Genomic DNA, 21,031 nt, shown 5'->3' with positions numbered 1-21,031 from the left:
ATACATGACTAAACCTTTTGCTGAGCAGTTGTAGGTACTCAAGGGAGCCTTCTCAATCTCACCCAGTGCTGCAGGATTTGCTGAATGTGGGATATGTGAAGGTATGCCTCATCAACACTATATTATGACAATGCACATTATAGTCTGGTCTGGAAACATCACCTGGTGCAAACCTCATTGGTGATGGGGACAACCTACTGTGAGCATATTACAGCTTTGCTGATGGAGTTGTGCTGGTTGCCCACTCCATGATTGCAACCATCACTTTTGCAAGTACATCTGGTTGCAATCATGGAGTGGGCCTTTTCTGCAGTGGTACATTGCTTCTGGAATCACTTCCCCATTGAGTTTAGACGATCAGCAAATGTGTAATTCCAGCCTCTCCTAAAGACCTGCTTGTTCACCCAAGATCTCCTGATCTTTTATTACTAGCCTGTTCATCATCATCATCATCATCATCATCATCATCATCATGTTGTTGTTGTTGTAGGTTGTTTTCTTGTTTTTGTTTTAAATGATGACAGCTTTTTGATTGTATCCAATGTGGTGCTAAGTTAAAGTCACTTAGCAGTATATTGGTTCTGCTGGTGAAATGTTTTGCACCATTGCTGTTGCTCAAGAGAATGCTGACAACTTTGTTGCACAAAAGATTGTGCAACCTGTTACACAACAAGCTTCTGCTAGTGCAATGTTGTGTTGGATTCCTCTGCAGCTCAGTGTTAAAACTCACTTGTCCAGTAGTGCAAAAACCCTTGTGCTAGGGGTGCAGCCCTAGCTTTCACAAGTCTGTTACCTCCTTACTTTCAAGAGGGTAAGATTTTGTGATCATTTCATTTCATTTCACTTTTAATTTGTATGCCGTTTTTCCATTTTATAATACCCAAGGCGGCTTGCAAGCTAAAGAAAAAAAGAATGTACACCTTATAACAATCTAATCCAACACAAAAATGTGATAATAAAACATAACTTTAAAATAAGCAACTTATACCAAATAAAGTAATATTCAATCCATTAAAATAGCATAGAATAATATTAAATATCAGTATATAAAAATTAAACAGAAATCCACTCTTAATAATTATAATAAATAATTTCTAAACTATAATCAATAAAAACAACTGCAAGTCACAGTGCATAGAATAATACAATACAAATTGAGAAGCAGAGACTGGAGGGTGGGGCAAGGCAGGTGGAAGAAAGCCTTGCCTGATGAAGTCTCTCCCCATCAATACCCACAAAATTCCTTAAGGTTTTTTTTTGTCCGTGCTTGATGGACACAGTCAGGTTTGGGGGCTGAGCAGGTTAGTGTTTGGCCATTACTAGCAGGCTTCAAGCTGGGGAAAGAACATTTAAAATGAGCAGGTAGATTAAGGATAGGCAACCTTTGGCTGTTGCTGGGCTATAAATCCCATCATCTTCATCCACTGGCTGTGATGGCTGGAGCGATGGGAGTTGGGATTCAGCAACACCTGGAAGGCCAAGGGATCACTGTACATGAAATAAGTAACAAAATATATGTAAACTAAAAACTCAGTGTAGATCAGTTAAGAGATCTCAGAAGAAAACTTTATTTTAGCCATCAGAAGAGGCCTTAGGTATCACTACTGTTGAACAAAGACAGCTGAATTATGCTCTTGGTAGGTTAACTCATTCACATTAATGAGCTCATATACTGGGAATGAATGAGAACTGGGTTATTTGTTTTACAGTTACAGCCATCAAGATCTATAAACTAACAACAGGGCAGAAGAAACTCTGTAGAACATCATAAAAAAGGAACGTGATGAATTAAGCAGGTGCCAGAAGTCTCTCCCCAAGCACACACAGATTTCACATGCATCTCCTGTTTTTTGCAAGAGATACCGCCTCTTTTATAATGTGTTTAACAGCACTATCAAAATTGTCTTATTAAATTTTTATATGCTGTTGTGCAATTGATAAACAACTTGTTTGGAATGTGCAACAGGCTTCCTAACAATGCAGTACTTCAGCAGAGCGCCAATGGAAGCTTAGGAAAAGGAAGTGTTGTGATGGAAGTCATGTTGATTAGGGCTTTCCAGTGGCTCTGCTTCTGGATTAGCCCAGATGAATGCTTACCCAGCTGAGCTGGAAGGTATGTGTTCAAACAAAAAGTGAAGTAAATTCTTTGTACAGTTTATACAGAGTAGCTGTCCCCAACCTGGTGCACTCTGTATGTTTTGGACCCCAAATCCAATCACCCCTGCTCTCTGTGGCTGATGGGAGTGGTAGTTAAAAACGTCAGAAGGTCACCAAGTTGGAGAAGGCTCTTTCAGAGTGGACAGAGAACTCAGGGATAGACTGTGCATTACAGCTGTGCATAGTGCCTCCCTGTGGCCTCCATATTGAGCTGAATCACCCTAGGCCATCTCAAGGACCACCCTCTGCCTCCAATCCATCCCAAAGCAAATCAGGGGCTGGCAGTTAAGGGTATTTAAAGGATTTTAAAACTCCCTTTTAGTGGTGCTGCTCCTTCATGAGTGGCTTCCCTGCATGCAAGGGAAAACAGCTGTGAAGCAGTAGCAACTGGTTCCCTAACCATCCAGAACCCAATCCTCCCTGGTTTCAGTAGGAGCAAGGGATGCAAAGATACAAACAGATTACAATTACAATGTTACAAACAGATTACAGATAACTGGTGGGGCTACTGATTAATGCAACTGATTTTATTTTGATTTATATTTAAACTTCTGTAACCAGCTCTAAATGGGAAGTGGGTGGTGCTGTGGTCTAAACCACAGAGCCTAGGGTTTGCTGATCAGAAGGGCGGTTCGAATTCCTGCAAAGGGGTGAGCTCCCATTGCTTGGTCCCTGCTCCTGTCAACCTAGCAGTTCGAAAGCACGTCAAAGTGCAAGGAGATAAATAGGTACTGCTCCGGCAGGAAAGTAAACATCGTTTCCGTGCACTGCTCTGGTTCACCAGAAGCAGCTTAGTTGTGCTGGTCACATGACCCAGAAGCTGTCTGTGGACAAACGCCGGCTCCCTTGGCCAGTAAAGCGAGATGAGCGCCGCAACCCCAGATTCATTCACGAATGGACATAACAGTCAGGGGTCCCTTTACCTTTTACCAGCTCTAAGTCTTCAGAGTGAGGCCCATTTTTTTAAAAAAAAAAAATAGCAAGACAATGTGCATTTATTTGTTGGTGCACTCCTTGTACATACTGTAGTTTCCAATTCAAGGTTAAGATGCGTACTGAATTTTAAAGTAGAACATTTCATGTTACAATCATAGAATCAATTATACAGAAGTGGTTTCCATGACACAGTGCTGATAATCATCCAAAGTAATCCATGTAAGCATGCAATGGGTTGATAATGCAGTTCTGGATACTGATTTGAATTTATGAAGGCGTTCATGTGTGTTTGTGGCACTAGATATATTGGAGATTGGGGCAGCTTATCAATCAAGTTGATTGGCAGCAGATTCAGGACCAAAAGAATACATGCGTTAATTTTAATTTTTATTTTTTTAAAAACAACAACAACCAATGAGCAAATGATAGACATTACTAACAAGAGTTGCTTTTTATGAATCATGCCCCAAACTGATTGCTTTTCATGACTTAAAAGAGTTACCCTACTCTTTGGTAGATGCATCCATTGATGACCATTGTGGGTCTCCTCAGCTATATACAGTAGGGCTGTGTACTGGATTTGACTGATGTCTAAATCCTAGACCAAATTAGGTTTATTCAGAGGAATCTGGGTTTCATTAAAGTTGGCTTGAAACCATAGGCAACAAAGAGGGGCAGGTATGAGCAAGAAGAAAGAGAAACTGCAAAAAGGAAGAAGCTGCCATGCATACGCATCGTCTGCTTCCCACTTGGCCTCTGTTCCTTCCTGTCTCCTGAAGCATTTTCTTGCCTTTCATGTTACTCCCATTATCATAACCTTGACCAGGGAGATTCTCAATTGGTAATCCCATTTGCTCAACCTGCCCAAGAAGAGTTTCTCACATAAAAGCATCTATAGTCTCCTTTAGTGCAACAAATCCCAATTAATGTTCTCTTATTGGAACCTCAGTTTCAGACTTCTCATTGTGTGATGGTTTGATTGCATCGACATAACGTACCATCATGGTCATTTGTTCAATGTGCAGTCCTGAATAACTGAGTAGCATTTGGTTGAGTTTGCATGTCCTAAAATATTCTGCTTTACAGTACCTGCTGGAAACTGCAAAAGCTCATTTTGGGTAACTTTCCATAGGTAATGAACCATTGTTTCTTGATATTTAATTCTGCACAATTGTTCATTCATGATAGGATTGAAAAGCGCTAGATATTCTACAAATGTAAAATAAAAAAAATCCATTGCTAGCACTGTACAGCTTTTTAGTTGTACTATGGAATGCCAAGTTTTGCATGCCAAGAACTCTGACCAAAGTAATCAAGTGTTCCAAGATTTCTAGCCAATGTTGTTATACATGCCTACTTTTCTGCTGGATAATATCACCAATTGGTTTTCCTTCAGATAAGCACAATTCAAGTTCTCTCCATGTCTGATAGTTTTCTAAGTGGTCAGCAGGGCCGTCTTGACCATAGGCGGGAGGAGTGCGGGGCCCCCAGGCGCTGGGCTCTCAGGGCCCCCAGGCCAAGAGTCTGGGGCCTGAGAATTGGGGTCCGGGGAAGAGCCCACCCGTCAGTCAGAGCGCTGCGACGGGCTCTTCTGCTGAGGGAAGAAGAAGAAGAAGAAGAAGAAGAAGAGTTTGGATTTGATATCCCGCCTTTCACTCCCCTTCAGGAGTCTCAAAGTGGCTAACATTCTCCATTCCCTTCCTCCCCCACAACAAACACTCTGTGAGGTGAGTGGGGCTGAGAGACTTTAGAGAAGTGTGACTGGCCCAAGGTCACCCAGTAGCTGCAGGTGGAGGAGCGGGGAAGTGAACCCGGTTCCCCAGATTACGAGACTACCACTCTTAACCACTACACCACACTGGCTCTCTGCGCATGACTTTGGGGGTGAGCTAGCCAGCCAGGCGCTGAGGTGGTCGGCCAGCTCCGCCCTCCTGCATGCCTGGGATTGGCGTAGGGCTGTGGAGAGGCCTGTCCAGCGCACTTTGCTTACACCAAAAGGCACCAGCTTCGCTCAGTCGCCAACACAATGCCTTGGGCTGTTTTTGTTGCGCTGGGCTCCTCTGCTGCTTGTGCTGGTTGCCCACCCTGCTGTGCCCATTGGGATTTTTATTTATCAATATATTCTTTTGGAGATCATCTTCACTATTTTTCTAAGGCAGAGGTGGGGAACCTTTTCAGCCCAAGTGAATCCTCTTATGAACAATCTCCTCTCCCTCCCCAGCTTGCAGCAAAGTGGCTCTCTAGTCCCCCCTCCCCCTTCCCCACTCGCTGTAAAGCCCGATCTCCAAACTAAGCAGCCTTCCCCCTCCCACTTCCAGCCAGACAGCTGCGAATTTAACTTTCCACACCAAGATCAAGGGCTCTCCCAACACCTTATCTCTGCCCTAGCACCCCTCTCCCTAGCAAAGTCCTGTTCACCATATGCTCCTGGGGTGAGAAACCGAGATAAGAAACCCCTCCCCCGACCACCCTCCCCCCTGCCACTTCCCCTTTTGCAGCTGCTTGCAATAACCCCCTCTTCCCCCAACTGTATCCCAGCTCCACAACAAATGTACCACAAAGCACCACACTATGCACACATTCCCATGAAAATATTCTTTATACTGATTGTGAAAATGGTAGGGAGTATGCATTATGGCAAATTTCATTATTGAAATGCTGGTAATAGCATTCTCCTAAAGCTTCAGAGGAGAATCTGGTCTGGATTGAACAGGTCTCTGTGTGTTCCTTGATTCCATGTGATCACTGAAAAAGTGCAGTGAGAATGAATTCTGAGAAACTTGGTTCTGGGAGTTTTTCCATTTAAAATAAAACAAACCCAAGTAACGTTCTAGCACTTACAGCTGCAAATATAAGCTTGTATATGTATAAGAAATAACTGCTGGAATATAACACAGGATGGAGGAACTTAACCTCTCCCTTTGCACACAGACACCCATGTTAACCTCCTGGATCTCCCCCACCCCCAATCGCAACCACTCAGTTCCATTTTAACATGCCCCCAATTCCAAAGCATCCAACCACTCCTCTTCTGCAGCCTTCTTTGTGCTCATGTTATCATTTGCTAGTCTCCTCTTGCAGTATATAGGAAAACATTTAATGTTTTTTGAATCTATGGGAAATGCAACCTGCTGTGGACAAGCTGTCACAAATTATAATAGCACAAGTTAGGGCAGTAAGCAGGGTCACTGTAATTCAAGTCAGGCACACTACTGTGTTCTTTTTCAGACTTTAGAGTACTTTCACTTTTCTTGTCATATTCTTTTTCCTGTGTGAGCTTTCCAGAAATATCGCCAATTTGCAAAACTTTGGTCTTCAAGTTTATACCATTTGTAGTAGGAGTGCGACATCCAACTCCCTCAGTGCTAGTTTCAACAAGAGCATAATCATATTCTTCTTCTTCTGTGTACAAAGCTATTTCAGGAAGAAAACCTCTTGCTTTGCCTGCTCCTTAGCTTTTTCTGCCTTTCGTTTGCAACAGTGAGCTCCAGATGGTCCTTTTTTGATTAGCCATAGCTCACTAGAAAACTTTTTCTAAATAAGATTAAGATGCCGTTGTAAGATTTTAAATTAAGTGCATTTTCACTTTTTGTGTATGTAGACCAGGGGTTGTCAACCTGGTTCCTACTGCCCGCTAGTGGGCGTTTCAGGATTCTAGGTGGGCGGTGTGGGGTTCCAAGGCACAAGCTGAATCCTCCTTCCATTGAGCACTGGTGGGTGGTGAGGAAATTTTACCATCAAGAAAGATGCATTACTGGGTGGTAGGTAAAGAAAGGTTGACTACCCATGATGTAGATAGATAGATATTACATAACCTCCAATCAGTTCTATGATATATTTCATATTCAGTAGTACCTTGGCTTCAGAACTTAATTCGTTCCGGAGGTCCGTTCTTAACCTGAAACTGTTCTTAACCTGAAGCACCACTTTAGCTAATGGGGCCTCCTGCTGCCACCGCGCCACCGGAGCACAATTTCTGTTCTCATCCTGAAGCAAAGTTTATAATCCGAGGTACTATTTCTGAGTTAGCGGAGTCTGTAACCTGAAGCGTATGTAACCCAAGGTACCACTCTAGACATTGAAAGAATTTCTAATGTATGAATTCCTTCAAAAATTCTTTAAAATATAAAAGTAAAATATTACCAGAAATTTATAACAAAAACTAATCTGTATAAAACAGTGTCCCTCGAAAGTCAGCATTGTACCCCTCTGAGGTCTGCACCCAAAGTGGCTGTCTGATAGCACCAGCCCTGAGGATATATAACAGGAAGCAGCTATTTACAGATCAGGCCACTGGTCCCTCTAGCTCAGTATTGTTTACCTAAATAGCAGCAGCTCTCTAGATGTTCAGACATGGGTTTTCCCCAGCCCTAACTGAAGAAGGCAGGGCATGAACCTGACTACCTTCTGCAAACAGAGCAGATGCTCCACCACAGAACCACAACCCTTCTCTCTGCCAAAGTTACATGCCGAATGTGCATATTTGGAGAAATGCCAATGGAATTTCATGGCTCATATAATAAAACTCTAAGAACAGCTTGGCAAGAAATCTGAGTTCTGAAGTGTACAATACTGCTCTTTAAAAAATATAACTCTACATTTCATTTTACAACATGCATATCTTTCCTTTTCCCCAAAGAGTTTGTGGTGTGTATGCCCACTCTCCGTTTCATCCTCCCAGAAACAATTGTTTGTGCATTTTCATGTGGACTTTTATTTTATTTTATTTTGCAAATATACATGAAAATTTGAGACATCAAACTTAAGGTTGCAAAAAAGAGAACTGAGAAAATATGGAATTGATTGACTTGTCCATCCCTAAGAATCAACAACTAAAAAACCCCCTCACTGTTATCTCTAGAGACCTGAGTTCAAATCCTCACTCAGTCATAGAAATTGAAAGATCCATCAATTTCAGTTAAGGATTTTACAGTCAAAAACTCAGTTCTCCAGATTTCTGCAGCAAGTTGTATTTTTAAAAATGAAAATTCATTAGCATTTTGTTGCAAATTTCTACTGATAAGCACATGTTTTGTATACAGTATTAATTAATGAACAATTTTTAAAGCAATTATTCTTAATATGATGCATTTTTATATGTTAATTTCATGAATATGTTAATTTTTGTACTCACTTCCACCCCAATTTATGCATATATATATATATATATATATATATATGTATGTATGTCTGTATGTCTGTATATATGTATATGTTGGAGAACTGCATTGCAAAAGTTGTGTTAGTCTGGATTTTGAAGGTTCGCTGCATTTCCATAATCAGATTGTTTCAGACAGTGAAAAATTCACAAAAGGCACCATTGAATGTGAATTGAATTTCTCCTCCATCCCTACTCAGTCATGAATCCCACAGGGTCAGTCACACCTCTCAGCCTGCCCTCACCCACACAATTATTCTTAGGAGGATGAAATGGAAAGGGGGCACCCACACCTTGAACTCCTTGGAGGAAAGGCAGGATATACATGTCATAAAATGAAATGTGCCATTGTATTTTGAAATAGCTCTATTGTGCACTTCAGGACGTGGCTTTCTTGTCATGCCATTTTTAGACTTTTATTATACTAGCAATAAATTTTATCTTGCATGGCATAATCCCATTTTAATCAGCATTCATGAAAAGAAAATTTTATCAAGCAAATTTATGATAAATTCCACTGGATTAACCCTGCAGTTACCATATTGGCAAATCTCATGCATATGTCAGTAGTGTTGGGTTTGTTTTTTAAAAATTTGTTCTTAAATTGGAGTTATTTCAGGCTTTGATGAATTGTTTTATATTTAGCAGTGCATTAATGTGTAAATTAATTTAAAATGGATTCAGTGCTTCATTAATATCTGTTTGCTCCAAGTTTTGCTTTGCTGTCCTGTTAAGAGATATATCAATGACAAGCTGAATTACTTCATGTAAGTGTGCTTGCAAGAACTTTATATAATTATTGCTAGTATTGTAATAGAGCGTAGCCTCTTCCCTTTTTTGTGGGGTGCATTTCCTGTCAACAGCAGGAAAAGTAGTTTGGTTGGCAGAAACGGAGTATAATAGTAGGGAACCTTGTTCACCCCAAGGAGCACGTTCTGTTCTGGACAACCTTCCAGGTACCACATGACAATAGTGGTCAGGGAGGTAGAGCAACAGATGCAAGAGAACTACCTCAGGGAAGTGATTCATAAGCAAAATAAACAAAATGATGATGTTGATGACGATGACAACAACAATCACCAACACAACAACCTTTGTACCATAAGCAAGTTTCTGCATACATACATACATACATATTTATCTCTCTACCCTCCATCCATACAAGCAAGAAGCCTGGCCTGAGCTCAAGTGCACATTTTGAGTCAAGAAAGATTCAGATTATAAGGCAGGTCAGTGAAGTGTTTGGCATGGGAACAGTTCCCATGACCAGACAGAGATGCCTGGTGATGTTCCCCACCTTTGGTCCAAAGTGCAACTTTTGATATTACAGAAATTCCTGGAGTATAGTCACTAGGGTTATACCAAATTATGGGGATTTATTTATCAATAGACTATTGAGTTGACTGGACACAACAGATAATAGCTTGTAGTACCTCCTTCAAGCAATATTTATCGGTGAGCACTGAGGAACTACTCAAGTGGTGTCCAAACTTTTTTTTCAAAGAGGGCCAGATTTGATGAAGTGAAGGGCCGCGAGGGCCAACCAAACGGCCAACCAAGTTTAGGATTTCACCCCAGGAAATAAGCTGCCCTTTGCTTCAATGGAAGGAAAGGGTCTCTGATCATTCAACTTTAATGGGCTTAAAAAACATTTTGCAGGAAGAATCACAAGTCAATGGCAGAAACTCAGGGATCTATCATGCTTATTCAGTCAGAGTTTAGAAGATTGAACTGGAGAGGAGATCATAAAAGGGACCTGAGGGTCATCTAGTCCAACCCCAAAATCACATACCCCAGGCCTTCCAAAGCTGAAGCTTATTATTTCTCCCATCAGATGGCCATTATTATTATTATTATTATTATTATTATTATTATTATTATTATTATTATTATTATTTTCCCTGCATCCATAGATATTAGGGGTGGGGCTGATGGAAGTTGGGGTCCCAACAATCTCTGTGACTATACTCCAGGATTTTCTTTATTAATAAATGCCCCCCTTGAGGCCTAGTTTCCCCAGCCCTGTCTATCTATGGTCTCTTGTGATGTCACCAACAGACATAGCAGCTGAGGGGAAAGAGGCAGTTACTTATTCTAGAATTTTAAACACAGGAGGGCAGGAGGGGAACATTTTTCAGCCAGGGGCTTCATTTCCCTCCACACAACACTAGTCAAATGTACAAATGATCAGAGCAATGAAAGCAAGCCTTATCTTTGCATAGGAAGCTGTTCAAGGAATGACATGCAGAAAGTTAGTATCTCAGGAAAAAAGCACTTTCCCATCCATCCATCCATCCATCCATCCATCCATCCATCCATCAATCATTTATTGTATTTGACTAAAAGCCATTACAAATTCAGTTACCAAAGCACCAAACCCAATGACCCAAACTATAGCTCCCAGATTCTTTGGGGGAAGAAGCCAGGTGGATGCCATGTGAACTCAGCGATGTGTCAAGTGATGGCTACATACTACCTCCAGGTTCAAAGGTGGCATATTTCTGTCTATAGGTTCCTGAGAATCCCGAGGGCTGTTGTGGGCAGATTCTGGGTAGTTTTTGCATAGGCGTCTGTGAGAACGAGATGCTGAACTTGGGCTGCTGGCCTGATCCAGCCAGCTTTCATATGCTACAAAGGCTTCCTTTGTAATGAGATGAGAAGAGGACCGTTTCATTGGCAGAAGCCTAAGCAGCCAAAAGCTTGATTTTCAGACACGAGGATTTTGTTTTAGACATTTATACTTATTTTTAGTTACTTGGCACCAGAAGTAGCTCTCCCCCAAAATGGCAAAGGCTCCAATCCCACCTACATGGGAGGAAGCACCACTGAATTTAGTAGGACTTACTTCCAAGTAGACATGGGTGCAACAGTGCTGCTAGGCTCTTTCTTGGAAGACTTCCTTGTAACATAAGAAAGATGCCTGGATCAGGCCAGTGGCCCAACTTCAGCATTTCGTTCTCACAAATGCCTGTGCAAAAACTGCAAGCAGAATCTGACCACAACAGCTCTCGTGATTTTCAAGAACTGATATACGGAAATATGCCACCTTTGAACCTGGAGGTAGTATGTAGCCACCACTGGACACCTCGCTGTGTTCACAAGGCATCCACCTGGCTTCTTGCCCCAAAGAATCTGGGAGCTATAGTTTGGGTCATTGGGTTTGGTGCTTTTATAACTGGATTTGTAATGGCTTTTAGTCAAATGCAATAAATGATTAATTGATTGATCTAAAAGTGCTTTCCCCCCGAGATGCTAACTTTCTCTGTGAATGTCATTTCTTGAGCAGCTTCATGTGCAAAGATAAGGCTTGCATTCATTGCTCTGTTCATTGGTGCATTTGACTAGTGTTGTGTGGAGGGAAATGTAACCCCGGGGCTGAAAAATGTCCCCATTCTGCCCCCTTGGGTTTCAGGTGTGGCATTCACAGATATTGGCACAACTTGGAGGGGGGGATATTGTATGTGTTTTGACTGCTGAACTGTGCTCATCATTGTGAGGACTGAGGGGGTGGGGGTGATGCCTCCCCAGCTGCTGCCATTGTCTGTGGGTTGACTGGGATGTCACAAAAACATTTGGCAGCTGAGTGGGTATAAATGTGGACCAAGGCACAAGCCTCGGCAGTTGCCCTCCCCGGAGAGAAATGGGCAGCTCACTGGCACTCATCCCTGGTGGTCTCCTGCCTTGTGATCGCAAGCTGGCAAGCGGAAGGAGGCAATGGCCTGGTGCTGGGATGCTGTGGAGCAAGGAGAAGGCAAGCACAAAGTTTACTTGCTGGTGGGATCGCTACTTGAAGGCGACTGATATTCAGCTCTGAAGCTAGTTGATGTCTGGCAATGGACCTGGCGAGGCTGCAGCTGGTGGATGGTTGGCGGAAGAGTTTGCATTCAGGCTAGTGGATGCCACGAGGCTACGCTGGCTGAGATGGGTGCAAACTGGTTTGGAAGCCTTGTTTGTGAACAGGCAGCCAAAAAGAGGAGGAGTCGGGGGGGATGCTGCGGAATGGGGCCATCCCACTCACCTGGTTGCCTTTGCCTTACGGGGATGTCTGGAGCCGGTGAGGTTTTCCCCAAGTCCAGCCTTCAAAGTCATGAAGAGAACCGCAGGACGTCCCTATTTACATCAGAGAAATGAACGTGAAATCCTGGCAGTGAACAATGGACAAGGCCAGACATGAGAGAAGGAGCTTTGAAGGGAGACTGCAGGTGGACATCTGCTGCGCTGCAAGTGATGGGGCAGTGGGGAGAGAGAAGAAAATGAGGGCCACATTAGGCGCACCATTGGAAGTGCTATGAAGACGCTTTGAACAGGAATGGCTTCCCCTCAGGGATTCTGGGAACTATAGGTGGTTAAGGGGACGAAGAGTTGCTGGGGGGGGTTAGTGTTAGGGTAGAGGTAGTGTTAGGGGGTAGGGGTAGGGGTAGGGGAAGGGTTCCCTCCTTGTGAGGGAACTCTGGGAATTGTAGCTCTAGTTAAGGGTTAGAGTTAGGGTTAGCATCAGAGGTAGGGTTAGGCTTCCCTTCTTGCCAGGGAGCTCTGGGAATTGTAGTTCTAGTTAAGCGTTAAGGGTTAGCATTAGAGTTAGGGCTAGCGTTAGCGTAAGGAATAGGGTTAGGGTTAGGAGTAGGGTTCCCTTCTTGGCAGGGAACTCTGGGAGGGGAGCAGGGGGGCCTCCTAACAGCTCTCTGCACCCTTTTCAAACTATAGCTCCCAGATTCTTTGGGGGAAGAAGCCATGAATGTTTAAAGTGGTTTCATAGTGCTTTAAATGGTGTGGATGTGACCCTGGCCTCCCTCACCCCACTGCCTCTTATTATTGAGGAATCGAAAGGATTTCCCCACTCAAATCTCTCGGAAACAGGAAACAGGAAGAAGAAAAACTTTGCATCTGATGCTATTTTTAAATGTCTTAACTTGAAATGTCAATAAAAGTATTTGTATTGTATTGTGTTGTATTGTATTGTATTGTATTGTATTGTATTGTATTGTATTGTATTGTATTATGATTAATATGGGAAGTGGAATGGCAAAATGTTAATGAGGCGGATGCGATACTTCTGTAAACTGGCACGCCCCTTCTTGTGGACGTGGAAGGAGGGACTTGCGGCTGGACAAGCGACTTAAGAAGATGTGTTTTTCCTGATAAAGTTGTACCTGATCTTGGAATACCCCACTTGCAAGTGTGTCTAATAAAATAAAATCTCTAATAAAATAATAAAATCTCTCAGAAACAGGAAGAAGAAAGACTTTGCATCTGATGCCATTTTGAAATGTCTTAACTTGAAATGCCAATAAAGGTATTTGGATTGTATTATATTGTATCGTTTTGTTTTGTATTATGATTAATGTGGGAAGTGGAATTAAACCTATTAAGCAATAGGTTGTCCAACCCCTGGAATGCAGGAAACTCAGCTGAAAGTTAGGAAACTTTTGTATTTCTGCATGTGGGACGCAGGTGGCGCTGTGGGTTAAAGCCTCAGCGCCTAGGACTTGCTGATCGAAAGGTCGGCGGTTCGAATCCCCGCGGCGGGGTGTGCTCCCGTCACTCAGTCCCAGCGCCTGCCAACCTAGCAGTTCGAAAGCACCCTCGGGTGCAAGTAGATAAATAGGGACTGCTTACTAGCGGGAAGGTAAACGGCGTTCCGTGTGCTGCGCTGGCTCACCAGATGCAGCTTGTCACGCTGGCCACGTGACCCGGAAGTGTCTGCGGACAGCGCTGGCTCCCGGCCTATAGAGTGAGATGAGCGCACAACCCTAGAGTCTGTCAAGACTGGCCCATATGGGCAGGGGTACCTTTACCTTTTACCTTTATGTGTTTATAGCATCCCTATTGCTATTCGGAATACTCGAAATGGGGGGGAGCTCAGCTGCACACCCACCTCCCTTCATTGGGGGTCTCTCCCCTCCCCCACCTGCCCAGCAGCTTCCCTGCCTGCTGTCTTCCCCTCCATCATCCCACTGGCATTGCATCCTCCCCCCCAGCCCCCCCCCAAGCTTGCTGTGCCCCAAGGCGTTTTGCACTTACCTGAATCCTTGCAGGGAGAGGAGCAGGGAACAATGGGCAGGGGCGGGTGACCGGGGTGCTTGGATGGGGGGGGGGGTCCTCGGAGAGAGAACAACAACAGGACAGAACAAAGAACAAAGAAGATGGAAGTGGCACACAGTTCCTTCTGTTTCCACGCTTCCAAAGAATGGAATGTCAACTCACAGAGCATGTGATCCAGTAGTCACACACACTCTGCCGCACGGGAGAGAATGCAGCTCCTGTCATCCAGCACCCCCTTCTCTGCCTCTCTTGAACTCTTTGACTTTAACTCTTCAGTGCTGTCCAAACTTTTTTCAAAGAGGGCCAGATTTGATGAAGTGAAGGGCCGTGAGGGCCGACCAAAGGGCCAACCAAAGTTGTTACCTTTTTTTAGGACTGTTGAGGGGTTTTTGTAGGACTTTACCCCAGGAAATAAACTGCCACAGGGGCCGTATTAAACCAACCAGCTGGCCAGATTAGGTCCCTGAAACGGACTTTGGACATGCCTGCAGTACCCTGAAGTAGAAATAGCTCCATCTTACACTTTATATATGTTATATTCAATGTTAGTCATACACGGAGAAGACACAGGTAAATTCATCTATTTCAGTGGGTCTAACTCTGAGTATGACTTACTTGACTCTCAACCTATAGCTCCATAACTCAGCTCTTCCTTCAACCATTATTTTCTGAAGAAATATAAATGGATTAAAATTACCATGGGTAACAATTTACTTACACAGATGTGTGTGAGAACTAGTTCTAAAACAGAGTTTCAAAATATAAAGATCCATCTTCTAGGAATTTATAAGTCTTATCTTTTCCAAATCAAGAGCTAGGCAACTGCATACATATATCCTGTTGAAATCAATGGGAAGTATTAGTTAGACAACACTGAGCTTTTCCACACATGCATGTTCATCGCCTGAGGAGTATATTAGCAAGTAGGTTCTCCTCCATTCAAAGGGGTTGGACTAGATGGCCCTTGAGGTCCCTTTCAACTCTAAAATTATATTATTCTGTGATGCCATGCATATGAAAGTGACTATAATAGCATAGATGAAACTTCTGTACATTTCATATCATGCCAAACTTGATGCTTTTCCAAGGCTTTTTCAGTTCACACAGATAGTTTCCAATTTAACTTCCATTTATCAAGGGCAGAGAAATTAAGCTGTGTGCATACATGTGAGAACTAGTCTTTCTGACTAGAACATACTGACAGCCTGTCTGAGGACTTCGTGAAAGCATATGATTGGTCATTATGGGAAACAGTGGACCTTTGGCCTGAACCATGCAATTTTTCTGTTCTGTCAGGTCTGTTAGCATATTTATGCACTGACCCTTCTATGTCTAGACTGTTAGTTTTTAAATTACTTATTATTTATACAGGAACAAAGGGGAAGATTTTTCTACTGAATGTAGTAATTCTGACTGGGCCAGATCAATTAAGCCTTTGCACTGCTTTCATTAACGGCGATGATTTTCAGTTTTTTGTTTTAATCTTTCAGGGCTCCAGATTATATACTTGTTTCTTTGTTGTGGTATAAAATCAACTTGTTGTATAAAATATCCTTCTCTGTAACCTCTGTTATTTGTTGGTTTGACATCTGCTTTTGAAAGTTCCTTATTATTGCATGACCTGTATGATGCAACAGATAATTTCCATGACTGCAATTTTTATGAGCTTCTTTCAGAAGGCAACACTAATCAAACTAGGAGAAATGTGTGCGCTTGTCGTTGTAAGGGAACTTTGTTTGAGAGGGAAAAATTGATATGGGGCAACAAAATAATTCCAACAGGTTCCACTATGCAAAGTCAATACTTCTATTACCTTTATTTATTAAAATGCCTTTGCTCAGTTCCAATGCACTGTCTGTATGCATGTGCTCCTAGGAGGATAAACCCTCTCTGTTCTACTTTGCAGTTATTTACTGAAACTGTTTCGGAGTCCCATCAACTGAAAGCGCAAGACACAGCTACCTAGCACACCATATTGAGTTTTGTCATGGAAGAAATATAACAAATAAATAAAAGGGCTAGCATACCTGAAGGAACATATCCACCCCCATCATTCTGCCCGGACACTGAGGTCCAGTGGTGAGGGCCTCCTGGCGGTTCCTTCACTGCGAGAAGCAAAGTGACAGGGAACCAAGCAGAAGGCCTTCTCGGTAGTGGCACCCACCCTCTGGAACGCTCTCCCATCAGATGTCAAAGAAATAAACAACCACCTGACATTTAGAAGACATCTGAAGGCAGACCTGTCTAGGGAAGTTTTTAATGGCTGCCCAGAGTGGCTGGGGAAACCCGGCCAGATGGGCAAGATATAAGTAATAAATAATAATAATAATAATAATAATAATAATAATAATAATAATAATAATTAAGGCAATGGGGCTCTATACTTAGAGACAAACTTGCAGCCTCACAGTGAGAGCACTGTACTGGAAAGAAAGTGAAAAACTTTATTTTTGCAACGGTATATTTTGTTGAATATGCACAAACTAATGAGCATGGCTCCCATATGCCAGCATTACATGGAACATAGTGGAATAACACTTGCCTCTGACTACTGTACATCCAATGAACAACAACTGGGATTCCATCTATTTTATTTTTCCCTTTTTGTGATGGCTCTTTACTCCAATTTTTTGTTATTGTTATTGTTGATATTATTCTCTCTTTTCTCTCTTTTTTATATCTAATTCACCTGTAACTGAAAATCATTAAATACATTTTTTTAAAAAGAGAGAGAATGATTCAGTCTTTTATTTATGGTGCAGACAATCCTTCATTATACTGGTAGTGCTTTGGTGCAGTTGTTATTTACATGCCTCCAATGGTCATGCTAGGTGTCTCATGTAGGACCACACACTATTTTTTTATGGTCTAGTAATGTTGTTGCATGCAGACGGCTATGTATAAACAACTGTCTTGTCCCGACATGACCATGAGCAGGACACCTTGGGAATCTTGACCCTTGACCGCTAGGTGCTCATCTCGCTTTACAGGCTGAGGGAGCTGACGTTTGTCCGCAGATAGCTTCTGGGTCATGTGTTCAGCATGACTAAGCCACTTCTGGTGAACCAGAGCAGCACACAGAAACACCATTTACCTTCCTGCTGGAGCTGTACCTATTTATCTACTTGCACTTTGACGTGCTTTTGAACTGCTAGGTGGGCAGGAGCAGGGACTGAGCAATGGGAGCTCACCCCGTCGTGAGGATTCAAATTACCAACCTTCTGATCGGCAATCCCTAGGCTCTGTGGTTTAAACCACAGCGCCACCCATGTCCCCCTAATGACTATTTAAAGTAGTGTAATAATGCTTTATACATATGGTGCCTAGGATCTCCCCCCACCCCCTCCATCACATAAATGTAGACTTGGGGTGGTAAATCTGCATTCAACAAAAAAGAAAAAAAGGAAAAAAAGGTTTTTAAGTGCATCATTTATAATATTCAAAGCAGATGCTGATAATCTCTATCTCAGGCTGTTTAAGGAACTGAAGAAGCAGATATTGAATGCCATAGCTATAAAAATAAAGCGGAAGGGGAGGCGTTACTGGAAGGTCAGACAGGCAGACAACATCCAGAAAAATGGTGGAATGTTGTCTGAAGGGCAGGATTTAAGCACATACATACAAATATTTCTGACATTTGTGTAACCAGTCCAAAGCTAGAGTCCCTCAGCCATCTATATTTCAACCATTTTTGACTCATAATGATAAAAAAATAGCAGGAAAAAAGATGTTAGGGAGCCTGTAATTGGTTCCCTAGGAACAACATAAGAAATGTATGCTGAGACTGAGAATTAAAAATTAAAGTCAGAAGCTGGACCCATCCAGATAGGAAATGAATGAAATAGAATCTATTAGATGTGTGAAATTTTCTAAGAGGGCAAAAGGAAGGATGAGAAACCCATGAACCATAAAGTGATGTAAGGCCATGAGAAGAACCCCGCTGGGTCTGACCAAAAAGCCACCTTGGCTGGCATCCCAACCAGCAGATAGATGTGGAATTAGTTTTAAAACACACAGTGAGAAAATAAGGACAACAAAAAGACGAAAAGGGTAAGAAAATAAGGGCTGCTGATGTACTAATGTCAAATTTATTTCAGTGTGTACACACTGAACACAGTTTAGTGGACTACAATCTCAAATCTCTTTGCTAAAGGCCCCCCCCCATCCTCTGCCCCTGCAACAAACTAATAAGGCTAGTATCTTTGGGGTGGAGGGATGTTACAACAGAATAAGGAGAGGTGTAACATAAACAGTAAAATTTAAACACAACGTGGAGAATTGCTTCAAGTTTGTGGGTTTTGTTAAAACCATGAGATGACCTCCCTTTACCCTTTGTTCTTATATGCCATACAATCTACAGCAAGGATCTATTAAGTTCTGGTGATGAAAGGCAAGCATTTCTTGCCTGGCCTCTGGCACAGTCCATGGGTACAACCTTTAACCAGTGTTGATATAGAAAATTTCCACTTGGCCTGGTAGGGCAGGGCCCCAACTGACTAAGGCTGCTGAAAAGGCCAGGGGCTCTCTTGGCTGCAAATCCCAGAAGACCTGCCTCCTGCCTTGCAGGCATTTACCACCTGGCCTGGGAGGGCAGGAACCAGACTTACACTAGCTACAAAAGCAGAGGCAGCTGAAAAGATTCTTGGGTTGGGTGGTTTTGTGGGGAGAGCTCTGTTATTATTGCCCTGATTGTTTAAAATGTTTGAAAGCTTTTAAACTGCTTTTAAACTTCTTCTTTTTAAAAAAAAAATAATTTTTTTTGTGGTTTTTAAAATATCTACCATATTTTTTGCTCTATAAGACTCACTTTTCCCCTCCTAAAAAGTAAGGGGAAATGTGTGTGCGTCTTATGGAGCGAATGCAGGCTGCGCAGCTATCCCAGAAGCCAGAACAGCAAGAGGGATCGCTGCTTTCACTGCGCAGCGATCCCTCTTGCTGTTCTGGCTTCTGAGATTCAGAATATTTTTTTTTCTTGTTTTCCTCCTCCAAAAACTAGGTGCGTCTTGTGGTCTGGTGCATCTTATAGAGCGAAAAATACGGTATTAAGGGACATGATGTGCCTGGTGTTGAGAGGAGCTGGGGAGAACAGGGTTGGCCCCAATTGCAGTTCTGGGCAAGGGGAGGTATGATGTGAGGCTTGCAGCCAGCTAAGGGTCACATGGCATGGGCAGTTAGTGACTGTGCCATGTGCCAGCCCCTCCTCCAACCTTGGGAAATTGTGGTTGTCCTATCAGCCAACCCTTGGGTCTGCAGCTGCTGTTGCTGAATGCCAGGTCAGCTCCCGAGTAAGACTTCCCTCATCCATCATCTGATTATGGAAGAGGAGACCAACTTGGTCTGTATCACTGAGACTTGAATGGGTCAGAAGCATGACATCAAGTCTCACCCACTTGTACCCACCTGGGTACTCAGTGTAGCATCAAGGCAGACTTGAAGGTTAGGGAGGGGGTGGGGCTGCTGTAGACTATAGAGATTCCATCTCTCTCCCCAGGATCTCTGTCCAGTTGTGGGGAGATCTAAAGTTTTTGCTCCTGGCATTGGCCAATCTGGACAGATTAGGAATTCTGCCTGCCTCACTGCTCAGCAATCTCCCTGCCTGGGTGGATAGAGCTGCTCTCAGAGGCAGTGTTGAGGACTCCCAGATGTCTGGTTGTAGGGGACTTCAACATCCATGCTGAGGTGTCTGACTCTGGGTGGTTCAGGACTTCACTGCTGATGGATCCAATGTGTTTCCAGATGGTTCTGGGGGATTTTCTGGCTGATATGACTGGTGCACTAGTCAAATCCCTGGCTAGCCCCTGAAACATCTGGATAGCTCAGCATTGACACATTCACCTCTTCCACTTTGTGGAGCCCACTTGGTGGCCAGGTTGTTCACCAGGGCAAGAGGTTTGAGAATATTACATGCATTAAAGGGTCAAAAGGATTCCAGAAGTGGCTATACAGTGATGAGGAATCTGTAGTCCTCCAGATTTTGTTGAACTCCAGCTCTCATCAGTCCTAACCAACATGGCCACTGGTCAGGAATGATGGAGCTGTACTCCCGTTCCTGAGCTGTCACCTGCAGCCCTATATCAAGGCCAAAAGGATTTTTTCTCTCATGAGAGATCTCCACAGTGTTATTATGCAAACCCTTCACAAACAGCCCTACCTAATTTCCCCAAACTGCAACCATCTACCCTAACACATCCTCCTCCATCAGCCTGTTCCCATGTCTGTGGCCTGGAATTCCCTGATAGTAGCAGCCTCTCTCTTGATGAGTTGGAGGTCAGCAACCAGATTGAATAAGCTGACATGTAAACTAGGTCTTCTTCTGATCATTTTTCACTAGTACATCATCAACATCCACTTTGGGCATTTGCTCACAAACTCACTGGCCTTTCATTTCACCTTCTCCAGTTGGAATGCCATCTTTTCCAATTTGTTTAGCTCAGACGGCTTTGAGTCACCTTTGAAAAATTCATGTCCTTTTCTTCCTTTTTTGGCATATGCTCTTTGATCTGGTTTCACTTTTAAAGATGCTTCAGCTTCCATATCAAACTGCCCTCTGTATATAGAATATCTTATGGGTGTTGAGTGGGTGTGGGGGATGGGAATGGGGAGCTCATTCAACAACATTACTCTTTCTGCCAACTTCCACTTCTACATATGAGAAACATTTATTCATATAATTTCCATCTCCTTGTCTTTCGTTTACATCGATCTGTCTACAATCATTAGCTTCATCCCACTGTTGTT

At 43.0% G+C, this 21,031-nt stretch overlaps 2 long non-coding RNA genes across 2 annotated transcripts in view; one reads left to right on the top strand and one right to left on the bottom strand.

Annotated features, from left to right (window-relative positions):
- Positions 1-5,673: 5,673 nt before the first annotated feature.
- Positions 5,674-13,166, bottom strand: LOC309334069. The gene is made up of 2 exons (XR_014152830.1): positions 12,270-13,166; positions 5,674-5,838 (listed from the first exon to the last, which is right to left on the bottom strand). It is a non-coding gene; the product is annotated as an uncharacterized lncRNA (long non-coding RNA).
- The window catches only part of LOC309334118, a 589,555-nt gene continuing 579,090 nt past the window's right edge, over positions 10,567-21,031 (top strand). Inside the window, exon 1 of the long non-coding RNA XR_014152893.1 lies at positions 10,567-10,741. This is a non-coding gene — a long non-coding RNA (uncharacterized lncRNA). The remainder of the gene's footprint in view (positions 10,742-21,031) is intronic.

This window comes from Podarcis erhardii (assembly GCF_964252035.2).
Source record: "Podarcis erhardii genome assembly, chromosome: Z".
In the NCBI taxonomy this organism is placed as follows: Eukaryota; Metazoa; Chordata; class Lepidosauria; order Squamata; family Lacertidae; genus Podarcis; species Podarcis erhardii.
The sequence above is the reverse complement of the archived record's forward strand: the minus strand, read 5'-3'. Positions and strand labels throughout refer to the sequence as shown.